Source organism: Acinonyx jubatus, chromosome A3 (assembly GCF_027475565.1).
Source record: "Acinonyx jubatus isolate Ajub_Pintada_27869175 chromosome A3, VMU_Ajub_asm_v1.0, whole genome shotgun sequence".
In the NCBI taxonomy this organism is placed as follows: Eukaryota; Metazoa; Chordata; class Mammalia; order Carnivora; family Felidae; genus Acinonyx; species Acinonyx jubatus.
Window position 1 is genome coordinate 134061384 of NC_069388.1, and position 14291 is coordinate 134075674.

At 51.1% G+C, this 14291-nt stretch overlaps 1 long non-coding RNA gene across 1 annotated transcript in view; it reads right to left on the reverse strand.

Annotated features, from left to right (window-relative positions):
* Window positions 1–2643, reverse strand: part of LOC113604911 (uncharacterized) — a 106361-nt gene extending 103718 nt beyond the window's left edge. Inside the window, exon 1 of the long non-coding RNA XR_003426934.2 lies at window positions 1012–2643. This is a non-coding gene — a long non-coding RNA (uncharacterized LOC113604911). The remainder of the gene's footprint in view (window positions 1–1011) is intronic.
* Between the last annotated feature and the right edge of the window lie 11648 nt (window positions 2644–14291).

Here is a 14291-nt window from a genome sequence, read left to right on the forward strand (position 1 = left end):
GCGGGTCCAGCCCACACAGAGTGCAGATCGGGCATCTTGGAGGTTGACCCCCAGCTGGCTATGGATCCCAGTCTCACACCCATCCAGCCACCGTGAGCCACCGGGCCAGGCTGTTTCCAGAATGCCTTCATCCCAAAGCCCGGAGCTCACTCCCGTCTACTGTCTGTGCCTCAGACCTATCATCCGGGACGCACTTACCCGACACTCATCAGGCCCCCGGGGGCCACGGCGCCTACCACAGCGCCCGCATTAACCTCACAGCGGTTCGGACCTTAACCGATGTACTCAGCGGCACACAAAATTCTGCTCTGCTCTTTTAAAAATGCTCTGAAAGGCCAAGAGCTCCCCTGAGGTTATCAGGGAGACTTTGCGGCTTTTCCAAGTTTGGACCCATCTTTTGCTGTCATTGTTTCCGTCCTAAAGCCCGGCCGGTCCATGGACGGTTTGCAGGTGTGCAGAGCACCAGTCCCGGCACTGAGGGCTCAGCAAACAGAGGCAAATGGGGCACAAGGAGCCCAAACCTGTGGCGGCAGATATGTAACCGTCTTTTTCGGAGAGCGGCGACCCCGAGAGGTTGCGTGGTGCTCTTCCCCCCGTGCCACGCAGCCCCCTGCTCCCTACAGGACGGGATGTGGATTAGAACCCCGCTCCCTGGGCGCCCTCAGCACACTCCCTGCTCACCAGCGGGCCCAGTGTGGACCTGAGGAGCTTCGAGAAGTCTCCGGGGGCTTGCCAGTGAGACTGCTCCGTGGCTGTCACAGGAGCGCCCCAGCTAGAATTCCCCGGCGGCTAGACGCTCTGGGACAGCGTCCCTCTGAATTTCTAGGTGGCTCTCCAAACGAACGAAGTGCGTGATCAGCCCGCTCGTGCTTCTTACAAAGCAATCAGGGTAATGGCAAAGGCATGCAGCGATCCGTCTGTCTGAGAGCGTCATCTCGCCCCGCACACCCGCTTCCCCCAAGCCCACGGCCGAGACAGGAGCCCCGCCAGCAGCTGCCTGGCTCATCTCACCTGCGCAGGCTCTCAGCCGGGGTCCCTTTGTCACAGCCACAGTGGGCTCTCGGCCCGGGGACGTCAGTGCTCCAGCGTGGCTCGCCCGGAAAGCAGCGACACAGCCCCAGTTTCCTCGCATGAGGCAGTTGCCGGAACATCCCCCGGGCTGCAGAAGGAAAGCCAGTGTGGGGAGCCTCTTTAGGGCTCCCCGGGGTCCCTGGCACCGCCTGGCATCATCAGTCCCGTCCGCGCTCCAGCCAGACTGTTGACCTGTCGCCAGCGCCGTGTGATAGAACTGGCTCGCACGGGGAGGCTTTAACTGTCTCGTCCCCAAGCGCAGAGCCCTGGCGTCTCTTTCAGATGCTCCCCCTGCCGCACCAGGGTTCTGCCGCCCCGGGCTTCTCTCCGCCAGGGCTCCGGCCTCGCAGGGGCTCACAGACCCGGTCCCCTGCAGAAGACGCCAGCCAAGAATTCATCGTCTCTAGCAAAGTAATTATATTAATCCCCGGGCTTCCAAGTCCTTTTCTTTCCTGAAACCAATTAAAATACAGTTCCAGCGTTAACACATTTGTAAATATCCTAGTGTTTTTCCATAAATACCTACGGGTCGAAGTCACTGTAATCTCAAAAAAAAAAAAAAAAAAAAATCCAACAACCATTCCTTCATTCCTGTGTAACATGCTGTTCTCATTTAATTTATAGGATCTGAAACTCCATATGGAAAGGCTACGGTTGACTGGGGAGACATGGGTATTAAGAAACAACGTAACCACATAGGAAATTAATAATGCACGGGAGACGATGGGTCGTGTCGTTGTGGGGTGCGAGAGACGGAGGCAGAGGGTGCAGGATTGACACTGCACAGACCCAGGTTGCAGCTGCGAAGCTAATACTCACTCAGCTGTAGGGACGTGTGCAAGTGGCTGGTTCCCGGGCTTCACTCCCCTCCCAGGCTCGCGAGCAGTCTGGCTCGCTGATCGCCTGCGTCCCTCCTGGTGCCAGCCCTGGAGAGTTGTTCTTTCTTTGAGCCGAGGAAAGAAAGGTCATCTACTTGTACGTTTGGAGGCAGGGTAACCGTCAGAGGGGGTAGCGGTTAGAATCGCCGAAGACTCACGGGCTTAGACTCACGGCCCGCACCTTGCAGCTCCGTAAGTTGGACAAATGTCCAGGAAGAGGTTGCCTCAGTGTCCTCATCCACAAGATGGGAGAACAGTACCTCCTCCTGGGCTGGCACCGCTGCTGTAGGAAGTGAGTGAGCTGTTACTTGCAAAACCACCCAGCGTGGCGCTCGGTCCCTGCTCGGTGAACGTCGTTCGGCCACTGTTCTACCTTCTTGCTAGTACTGGAGGTGCAGTCTCGGGCACACAGTCCAGAGTCAGAGCCTTGCCGAGAGAGGGTTCCACTGACGCTGGCAAAGATGAGGCCACGTCTCTGCGTGTGGGAGGCAGGATCTCGCCTTAACAAGGCAAAAACAAAACCATTTACTGAGAATTGACCGTACACTGGGGCGTTCTGTAAAGTGCTTTGCCTCCGTTAACCGTTGCCTTTCAGGGCACTACGTAAAGTGCTTTCCTTGCAACAGCCATTTAAAATAGCCCCGATCGTAGAACAGGTTCATACTCGTGTAGCAAGCGGAGACAATTTGCCCAAAGCAATAGATGCGGTCGGTGGTGAGTCCAGGACGGGAGCCCCGGGAGGGAGGCTGGGGCAAAGCCCATCTGCAGGGTGACGTCAGGCATCACAGAAACCTTGGAGGAAAAGTAGGATTTCCAACAGAATGTAGAAACTGAGATGAAGCTTCGCGTAGGAGGAAGAGAGGGGTCGCCTTTCTCTCTCTGGTCTTTCTGTTTCCATGTGTAACTGTGATCTCCAACATTCCATTGGTGCACGGACTTTAACAAAGGTTTTTCAAGTACGGACCTCAGAATATGTATTGTGACATTCAATACGTGGAGATATCTTACACTGGGTAATGATATAAATGACGACAACAACAACAGCCGATGAGGACTGAACGTAGAAGGCACTTTAGGGGGTCCCCACACCGACCCCTGTGGATGACGTGTCATGCCCCAGCAGCCAGCAGAGGAGACACCTGTGCAGGTGCACAAAGCAGGGCGGACGTGTGGGCTCATTACATCCACGTCACCCTGATGGAACTCTTCATTGTGGACCTGTGCCCTCTAGGGGTTCAGCAGCACCCTGGCTCCCACCCACTTAAGACGACCAGAAAAGTCTCCAGACATTGCCAAATGCCTCCTGGCCGGGCAAAATCAACCCCATTTGGAAACCACTGCTCTAGGCTGGGTCAGAGCTAATATTAAAAAAAAAAAAAAAAAAAAAAGAGTGTTAAAGAAATAGCAGATTATGGTAGAATGCATTCAATGTAACATAACACATAGCCATTGAAAACTGATATCCCTCCAACTTGTTTCTCTATAAAAAGAGCAAACTCCAGGGGCGCCTGGGTGATTCAGTTGGTTAAGCATCTGACCTGATTTCGGTTCAGGTCACATCTCACGGTTCGTGGGATCGAACCCCGGGTCAGGCTCCACACTGAGCACGAAGCCTGCTTGGGATTCTCTCTTTCCCTCTCCCTCTGCCCCTCACCTGCTCATGCTCTCTCTCTTTCTCAAAATAAACATTTTTAAAAGAAGAACAAACTACAAAGTCATTCATTAATTTATTTATTAGTAAATGTAATGAATATGCTGAATGCTTACTGGTTGGTGTGTTTGTTTGTTTGTTTGTTTGTTTGTTTTGAGTTCTTTCCTAGCTTCTTAGCCCTGAATGTAAAGTTGTAAGAATAATAATTGTCCATTTTCACTGAGGTGAGCAGACACATGAAAAAGTCTCTTGAAAACCCCTACATGTGCAAATACACACACATCCCCAGCAAACAAATGCCTTCATCAATCAGTCGATGTGTTGATTGATTCCTTTCACAAATAACTATGGTTTCTGCTCTGGGTCAGACACCCCAGGGCCTAGTGCAGGGATGATGATGCTGTGTAAGACACAACTGCTGCCTTTAGGCAGTAGTAGTTTGAGAAAAATCTAGCAAACTAATGAGAGCAATGAAATATTATTTATTCTTGCAATAAATATTTAGGCAGAGTGCTGTGTACTGATAACATGACACTGAACAAAACTGATACCGTCTCATGCAGCTAACAAGCTAGCAAAGAGAAGACACAAAATGAGACCTAAGAAAGAATATTATAGGGGAAGTAAGGAAGGCCATGGGGGTCTAGGGTGGGTACTCTCCGCATAGAGGAATATTCACGATGACTGTAACATATGCTCCCAAGTTCTTGGACACTCTGTTCAAAAAACGTGGAGTCTAATTCACCTCCCATTAAGTTGGTGTTAGTGACACGCTTCTAAGAGAATGTGACAGAAGTGACACCGTGTGACTCATGACACAAGGGCATAAGGACAATAAAACCCTTTGCCTACTTCTCTCTAGCTCAAGGCCCTGCCCTGGAAACCCACCGGCCATGTTATGTGAACGTTCAGGAGATACAGCTTGACCCATGCTGACACCCAGCTGAGATTGTGGCCAGGAGTCACATTAGTCACCAGACTTGTGAGTGGTGAGTGTTTCAATGAGCCCAGCCTCCAAGTCGCCCTGTCTGGGGCTTCATGGAACAGAGAGGATTTGTTCCTAACAAGTCCTGCCCAAATTGCAGATGCTCAAATAAAGTGAATGCTGTCATTGTTTTGTTTTTTTTTTTCAAAAGTTTATTTTTATTTATTTTGAGAAAGAGATAGGGACCACACAGGAAAGGGGCAGAGAGAGAGAGAAAGAACCCCAAGCAGGCTCTGCGCTGTCAGCTCAGGGACCAATGTGGGGCTCGATCTTACAAACTGTGGGATCATGACCTGAACCAAAGCCAGAAGTTCAGACGCTTAACCAACTGAGCCACCCAGGCTCCCCAGTGCTGCCACTCTTTTCAGCCGCTAAGCCGTGGGGCCATTTGTTACACAGCCATAGTAACCGCGACACTATCACAGAGATTTGCTACAAATGTCCACAGGGGTAAGTGGGTGCACAAATCTACTTTGAGTGTTTGGGGCAAGGTTTCGTGAGGTGGTGATAGGAGTTCTGCCCTGAAACACGAGTGCGTTCTCCAGCAAGAATTAGGCAGAGAGGAAAGCGGCAGGGCTCACGCTTTGAAGCACGGGGAGTCATGTGACCACGGAAACGACGACACGAGGCCAGGGGGTCTAGTCTGTGAAGTGTGAGCAAGAGGCCTGGCCTGCTCACGGGGGACAGGCCTGGGGCAGAAGAATCAGAAGAAGTAAAGCTACACTCAGATACAGAAAGCCTCTAGAACATTTTCTTGTTATTACGTAAATGAACCTATGGCATAAAAATTACCATTTTAATAATTCAATAGTGTCCAATTCAGTTGTACAACGATCGCCATCATCTATTTCCAAAACAGCCTTCACCCCCACATTCCTGGCCTGTATTAAACAATCACTCCTTACATCCCCTCCTTTCCCCACCCCTGCCTCTGGCAACCACTCATTTCTTTTCTGTTTCTATGATTCGACTTTTCTGGATATTCCATTTCAGTGGAATCACCCAAAAGGTGGCCTTTTACACCTGGCTTCTTTCCCCTAGAATAACATTTTCTAAGCCTGGGGGCTCCTGGGTGGCTCATTCGGTTAAGTGTCTGACTCTTGATCTTGGCTCAGGTCACGATCTCACAGTTCATGGGATTGAGCCCCACGTTGGGCTCTGCACTGACAGTACGGAGCCTGCTTGGGATTTTCTCTCTCTCTCTCTCTCTCTCTCTCTCTCTCTGTCCCTCTCCCCACTCACACTCTAAATCTCTCTCATTGACTCTCTCTCTCTCACACAAAATAAATAAATATTTTAAAAAATATTCAAGCCTTGTCCACACTGAAGCATACGAAGTACTGTGTTTGTTTGTTTGTTTTATTTTTTAATGTTTATTTGTTTTTGAGAGAGAGACAGAGTGCAAACAGGGGAGGGGCAGAGAGAGAAGGAGACACAGAATCTGAAGCAGGCTCCAGGCTCTGAGCCATCAGCCCAGAGCCCGACGCGGGGCTCGAACTCACTGACTGCGAGATCGTGACTTGAGCCGAAGTTGGATGTTTAACCAACTGAGCCACCCAGGCGCCCCACACTGTGTTGTTTTTTTTTTTTTACAGCTGAATGATATTCCACTGTAAGCGAACAGCTGACCTTGTCGTCGAGAGTCATTTGCACTGTTCCCTCCCTCTGGCCATGATGAGGACTGCTGCCATGAGCAATTCTATGCAAGCTGTTGTTGGAACACCTGTCTTCGATTCTTTTGAGTATATGCCTAAGAGTGGAATTGCTGGACATGTGATATTCTGTGTGTAACGTAATGAGGACATGTAATGAGAAGGGGCACTGCACAGTGGCTTTGATTTGCACCCCCCCAGTGACTAATGATGTTGACCATCTTTGGATGGCCTTGTTACCCATTTAGATCAACCACATGTATATCTTCTTTGGAGAAGCTTCTACTGGGAAAACCTTGTGCATGGTGCCTTGTGGTGGGGACTTCGTCCTGGGAGCAATGGAGAGCCATTCCCCATGGGAGCCTCGTGGTCGGATTTACAGTTCAGAGAACTCAACATGGCTCCAAGCTGGGGGACGGCTCGTATGGAGATGAAGCTGAAAAGGAAGGGAGCACGTCAGAAGACCTGAGCCGTCATCGAAACCAGGCTTCAAGGAGGAGCGAAGAACTGGGTCCTTAGACTGTTCACAGTTCCGTTGTGTGTTACAGTGTCTTACTGATTCATGTGTCTCTATAACTACGATGGTGACCTGTCCCAGGTGGTAGTTTTGGAGCAGATCATCAGGAGAAATTCTGGAAGCTTCAAGAAGAGGGATGTTCACCTTCTAGCTTCCTCCCTGCCAGGGGTCCCCAAAACAGCCAGAGCTGAGTGTCATTTTCCACTTCTCTTGTCAGATAGTACATGAAGTTACACAGCTAAGGGTCAATAAAAACGTCACAATGAAAATGACATGTCACATGGTCTACTTGGAGAACCACATCCTCTGCCCAAATTGTGTGAAACAATGATGGAGCTGATACTTCACATTATACGCTCATGTTGCTCGTTACTAACTGTATAAATAGGCTGGGGGATATTAATTTGCCATCCTTCAGGGGAAACAGAATTTCGTCCTTGCCCTGTGCTGAAAATCACAAATGATAGCTTGTTTTCTATATATTACTCTCTCGAACATCTTAAAAGTTTTCAGTCCCTTATATTAAAACATATCTATGTGCATCATTTTACGAAATAGTATTGTTTACTCTAATTATTAATAAAACACGTTTACCAAGGAATTTGTACACATTAAAACCATTGAAAATCCTACCAGCCACTACCTACCATAACCACTGATAGCATTTTGGCATATTTTCTTGAAGGTAAATACAGAGAGCAAGCCACAACTGCATGGAAATACAGATCTATAGATTTTGTAAACACCAGAGGTAGCTATTAACCTATTATGATTTCTGTGTCTCCTTCTTTATTTTCCTTTTTCTATTTTCCTTATTCATTAGGGAGTTTGCTTGTGTGATCACGGCCCCAGAGGGCTCTGAGTTGCCACCATATACTTCCTTCTTGGATTCTCTTTCTAAATGCCCAAGTCACATTGGAAAGGAGGGGATATACAGTGTTCATAGCAAGTGTCTTGGCCAGGAGCACGGAGGAAGAATGATTTCTCCCAAACAATGAGAAAGAAAGAAAGAAATGAGGACAGGAGAGGTCTGTGGGTTGTGTGCCTTGATCTTTAACCTAACGACCAGAGCACAGCCCCGCTTCTCGGGGACAGGTGACCCAGTGATGTGTCCAACCCGTGCACCCCAGATCTGGGCTCCTGCACATGACCCCGAGCAGTAGAGGGTCCCCTGGTGTGGAAGTCCTGGGTGTTGGGGTTCACGTGTCAGCCACAGCTTTGTGGGTCAGTGACCCCATCCTCGGCTCTGCAGTTCCCATCTGAAACCTCGGCACGGCCAGAGGCTGTGCTCTGTGACCCTGGGGACGTGACTGTCACTCAGATAACAAGTCATGTAACGGGCCGCCAAGAAATTAGCATTTTATCTACATCCGGATTTGTGGCCCAAGACACACGTAGGAAATATTGTGCAAAATCGGGCACCATTTATGCTTATCCAGCTTGGGGGCCCTATTTCTTTTTATCTTTTAATGTATATTTATTTTTGAGAGAGAGAGAGAGAGAGAGAGAGAGAGAGAGAGAGAGAGAGTATGTGTGTGTGTGTGCGCTTGTGTGCATGACCGGGGGAGGGGCAGAGAGAGAGGGAGACACAGAATCCGAAGCAGGCTCCAGGCTCTGAGCTGTCAGCACGGAGCCCGACGCGGGGCTTGAACTCACAAACCGTGAGATCCTGACCTGAGCCGAAGTCAGACGCTCAACTGACTGAGCCACCCAGGCTCCCCTTTAAGTAAACTACATTGATGTGGGTAACTCAGTATAATTTAAATGAAATCACAAAGGTAGCTAGAAAATTCGAGTTTAAATCCCAGCTCCACCGTGAACTGACGGCCTTTGGCAAATTCCTTAAACCATGTAAATCTCAGTTTCCTCATCTATGGAATGAAAATAGTAACCCCGCTCCCCCCCCCAACACACACATGCAGAGCACAGAGCTCCGCCCCACATTTTGCCTCCTCTGAGTCAGTTTCGTCCCCGAGAAAATGGGAAATCAATATTATTGGTAATAATATTGATAATAATCTTACCAATATTATTTCAACTCCTGTTTCGCCACTTTGGTCAAGAAGGCAAACACTCCTCTAATCTGAATGAACTGAGGTAGCCGTGCTTAAGTGAGGTGTGCAAAGTGGAAATCTGTGTGAGCGGAGTCAGGGAGGACCGTCCGTGGAGGGGGGCCACCCAAGCCTGCCCGCGTGGGCTCCCAGCTCCACGTGGCTCCACCAGCACGAAGCACAAAGAAACCTCAAAAAGGCCGCAAGGCGATTTCACTCTGGTACCTCGCGCTCTGTGGATACAGACGGTCTCTGCATTGAGGAGACGGCCTTTGGGAAGACAGGATACATTGATCGAGTATTTTCCAGAAACTGTGGACATTCCAAGTGCCGGCCCTGTCTCCTGAAACCACGGACCTGGGAGTGGGCTGCAGGACAAGCTCTGAGACCCTCCAGGTCCCTCCTGCCCTTGACCGTAGAGACAGAGCCTCCCTGGGCAGATGCACCTTCCACTTCAAGAGGGAACAAACCAGGCAGACCGTGTGGCTGCACAGCCCCAGACAGGGCTTCTTGCTGCCTCGTTCAGGAGCCGCGCTCTGCCCTTGAGGGGACCTTCTTCTGCCTCCAGCCTTTCTCATTCTTCATTCAGTCATCACCTGCCCTCCCATTGCCCACCTCCAGCATCCAAGCATGTCCACCAGCACAGGGGAACCTTTCAAAGGACACAGGACAGGCCTTTTCCTCCCAGGGTTCCCAGGCAGATCCCCAAGAGACGAGCAATGCCCATGAATATTTAATGAAGTTAATGTGGCAAAGCAAAAAAAAATTGTAGCATTTGGCGGGGTGGGGGGCAGCGGGGTGGGGGGGTGGTCTCCAACCAAACCAGCTGATTTTAATTTTCGGTGAGATGGTTGTGTTTCTGGCTGGCCCCAATCTGAAGTCCTAGGCGGATAAAAAGTACTGAACACACATCACCCGGACGGCACCGCACCGAGTACGATGACACAGTTTGCTCGGAAACATGAGAGCAAGAACCCATGAGGTGTTTGTTACAACATGCGTGTTACAGAGGAGGAAACCAAGGTTCAGAGAGCTCAAGTAAGTTGCCCAATGTCACACAGCTAATAGGCGCAAGAGGTAGGATTCCAGCCAGGGTTAGCTGCCCTAGTCCCAGAGCTGGAAACCTGGACGTTTATAGACACCCTGGGCGGTGCATGTTCTGTGTATATTTTTAAATGGAATTGCTTTCAGTTTGCCTCTTAATTTGTTCACAGCCATCAACCGAATGTGCCCTTTCATGCTCTGAATTAGAAGTAAGAAGAGAGCGTTCTGGGTGGCTCAGTCGGTTAAAGCGTCCGACTTTAGCTCAGGTCATGATCTCACAGTTCATGGGTTCGAGCCCCGCGTTGGGCTCTGTGCTGACAGCTCAGGGCCTGGAGACTGCTTCGGATTCTGTGTCTCCCTCTCTTTCTCTGCCCTTCCCCTGCTCACACTCTGTCTCTCTCTCTCTCTCTCTCATTCAAAAATAAATAAACATTAAAAAAAAGTGAGAAGACATGGACAGAACCCTGGGTTACTCATTGTCACTCATCTGTCACGGACGGTCTGTTCAGAGTTTCGACTACCCACATTATTTCCTTTTTTGAACCGCACAGGCCATGGTCAAAGTGACCTAGGTTATGGGTATACTTGCGTTGCATCCTTTACTCTAGGAAAATTATTGCATGTTTGCCGTTTTAAAGAATAGGTCTCAGAATGATATCGCTTCCTTATAACTTGAAAGACGTGATTTTTGAATCCTCCCAGGCTGCAAGTTTCTTCTGGTGAAGTCAGGGTGTGGGGTCCCGCCTCTGCAGAAAGTGCACACATTTGGCGCCTGCTGTGTGCAGCGGTCCTTGCTGAAGGATCCCCCCACACCCACCAAAGGGGGCTGCTCCAGGCCGCGTTGGAGATGTGGGTTTTGCCTGTAGTGTGAGGCTTTGTTTTTATCTTTCCGCATCTGCCCTAGGATTTGAAAATCTCTTCTAAACACACAAAGATATTCTATTGATTCCCACGAGGTCCCTGTGAAGGAGGACGGTCATCCTGGGCGACATTTTCATTTCACAAAGCAGACGGGCTCAGTGAGAGCAGGGGGAGGATGTGCTGGCCTCTGGGCCACAGACTCCCAATCCTGGATCTTCTAAGGAAGCCAGGGACCAGGCTGTGCCCATGGCCACAGTTCTGGCCTCCACTGCACCCCATAATTCTCTTTTTTCACCTCAGAGCATGAAGCCGGGCGTGATGGGTGTCCCTCTGGGCCCAGCTGTTAAGGAGGGACAGAGATTCACCACCCCTACTTTGTTCTCCACTTCTGAAAAGTCACAAGGCCCCATTCGTGCCCTCATCCATTTAGCTGTTCAGGGGCCTCCAGGAGCCTGCACCTTACGGGGTCACAGCGCTCACAGGGGCACAGAAAAGGGGGCGCCGGTGCCCAGGGACAAGGGACGGGGAGCAGCCTTGCAGCTCACCTGCCTGGAAGGCCTGCCAACCCAGCATCTAAGGAGCAGGGGATTCTGGGAAAGAGCTGGCAACTCTAGAAGCATCTGGAAAGCGAGAGAAGAGAGCATGTCAGAGAGCCCACGGTGTCACGGCCCAGGAAGATGGACAGCACAGGCCATTAGTGTAGGCATTTGGGAGGCCATGGGCAACCTTAGCCGTGTGGTGCAGAGAAGAGAATCCAGGGTATCCAGGTGGCAAGGAGAAAAGTGGTTCCCTGGGGCGTCTGAGGCAGGAGACAACAAGTAGCGAGTAGAGGGACAGTGGCTGGGATCTGAGGAAGGAGCGTTGAGCGTGCTTCACCTCTCTGAGGAGTCTGGCTTGAATCTTGTCCCCAAGAAAGATAGGGAAGTCCCAACCCCCCGGGGCCTTGGGAATGTGATCTTCTTTGGAAATGGGGTCTTTGCAGACATGATGACGTTAAGACGCAGCCGTCGGGATGGGGACGTCGTCCAGATGACGCATGGACCCAGACGCACGGGGACAAGGCATGTCAGCACGGGGGGAGGGGCTGGAGGGGGCAGCTGCAGACCCCCGGATGCCAAGGACCGCCAGCAGCCACAGAACCAAGGACACAGACACAAGGAAGATTCTCGTGGGGCCCGTCTGTCTGCTGGCACAGCCGTGATGAAAGGCCCCAGCCTGGGTGGCTTCCACAGCAGAAATTATGGCCGCTGTGTAATGGACTGTTGCATTGTGCTCTCCACATGTGTGCGTGTGCCCCGAGGTCCCCCTTCCTCAGGACACCGGTCACATCGCAGTCGGCCCCCCCACCCCAGCATGACCCTCATCGCAACTCAACTGCGTCTGCGGTGGCCTTGCTTCCAAATGAAGTCGTACTCTGAGGAACTGAGAGCCAGGACTTGAACACACGGACTTTGGGGGGCACCATGAAACACACACCATTTCCCTGCAGGTTTCGGGGGCGGGGCCACACGGGCACCTACACTGTGGACCTCCTGCTCCCCAAACGGTGAGAAAATAAAGTTCTGTCGTTGTAGGCCACTCGGGGGTCACCATTGGTTATGGCGGCCCTCGGAAACAGATACAACTGCTGAAATGAAAGGACAACTCAACTGAGATCTTGAACAAGAGGGGTGTTCTGAGTCCGAGGTTATCTTGGGGCGGAGAGGCAGGGCATGGGCCAAGGGCCAGGAGGGAGGGGGGAGGGGTGGCCTCTGGGCTTGTTTCAGTCACATCGTGGTACCGTCACCTGTCTACGCAGGCAGGAGAAGCTGATGCCGGACAGAAATGATAGTAAATGCCCAGGCCCGCGAGCTCCTTCCCCAGCCGGGCGTCCTCAGAGAGGTCTGTGCCCACAAAAGGCAGGCTTTTTGCTTTCTTTCTTTTCCCTACACACCACTCGCAATCTAGAAGGCTCACACACGTATGTGCTATGCTCAAAGCAGTATACCAAAAGGGACTGATCCGAAGGAGCTGTCTTTTTTTAATTTTTTTTTTAATGTTTCTTTATTTTTGAGAAAGAGACAAAGCACGGCGGGGAAGGGGCAGAGAGAGAGAGAGGGAGACCAAGAATCCGAAGCAGGCTTCAGACTCAAAGCTGTCAGCCCAGAGCCCAACGCGGGGCTCGAACCCACACACCGTGACATCGTGATCTGAGCCCAAGTCAGGCGCTTAACAGACTGAGACACTCAGGCACCCCCCAAGGAGGTTTCTTGTTCATTTTCCATTATGTGGTCAGTGCAAGGGGTCACTGAGGATCTGGTATATTTCTTTCCATCAGTTTTAGACACTGTTTACATCTGTTTGCTGAACACCCCAGGACTCCACTTTTCCCTCCCTTCCGGCAGAGCCTGACCCCGGGGCTGCCCCAGGCCCAGCTCTGCTCCCTCCCCGTGCCTCGGCTGCTCCCCCAGGCCTGACTCATGCACCCTCTGTATCTTCACCAGCCCCGCTCCCCTCCCGCCTCCCCGCCAGGAACAGTCCAGAAAGGTGATAGCCCATTCACGCTCAGGTCTGGCAGGGTTTCTCTCTTCGTTAATTATTTTGGTCACACTACATGTGTTTGGACTCCTATTACAAATCCAGCCCCGATGACCGGCGGGTCAGAGACATTTTTACATACCTTAATTTGCTTTCAAAATACATCAAGCCGAGTTTTCAGGAGACATTGTTTCAATGTACATTTCAGCTGAAATCACCACCGGGTTTCAGTTTCAGGGGACGGTTTTGCAAATTAACGTGGTTCAGTTCAGTTTTGGGTTCACGGTTCAGGTCAGGTCGCGACCCTGAAACATTCCTAGATAAGGTGGATGATATTAATTTCTTATAATAATAATGCTGAAGACAGACATGAAAATAACCCTTTGTCTGAGACCCCACGGTCCTTGCAAATGTACAAAGGAAAGATCTCTGGTGACTTTCTTAAATTAGCCCAAGGCCGCAGCTTTTGCAGAGGTGAGCTATGATAACGCACGGACTGGGAGCACTCCTAAACCCAGCATCGGTGGCCACTGTCGTCCCTTTGGAGGTGACGCTCTCACGGCTTCCGCTTAGAGAAGCCTGGCGTGCCCTGTGCAGATAACTTCCCTCCGGGGACTCGATGGCACGAAAGGCAAAGTCAGGTGCTGGCAGGTACCCGCCCCCCTACAGAGGAGTCCTCTGAAAAACCGGACCCCTCTCCTTGCAGTTTTGCTGAATTGCCTCACTCGACAAGGGATTTTCTTCATAGTTTTTATTCACCTGTACAGCAGCATTTACTCCCAACCCCCAGAATTCCTCAGGGCGACTGTGTGCACACGCAGGGAACGCCAGGCCTGGGCCCGTCTCGAACCTGCAGCCGTGCGGGGTTCGCCTGCACGCTGTGCCCCGTTCCCAGTGACTGCAGAGCAACCGCAGCTGTGACGGCAGACGGAAGGCCCGCCGCCCTGTGGTCCCCGAGCCCCTCAGACAGCAAACGGGTGGTCACCAGAGAGAGTCCTTAACCTTCCTTTCCTTCCCTTCCCTCCCTTTGTGTTTCTTTAGACCCAGAGCAGCTCTTGGACAGT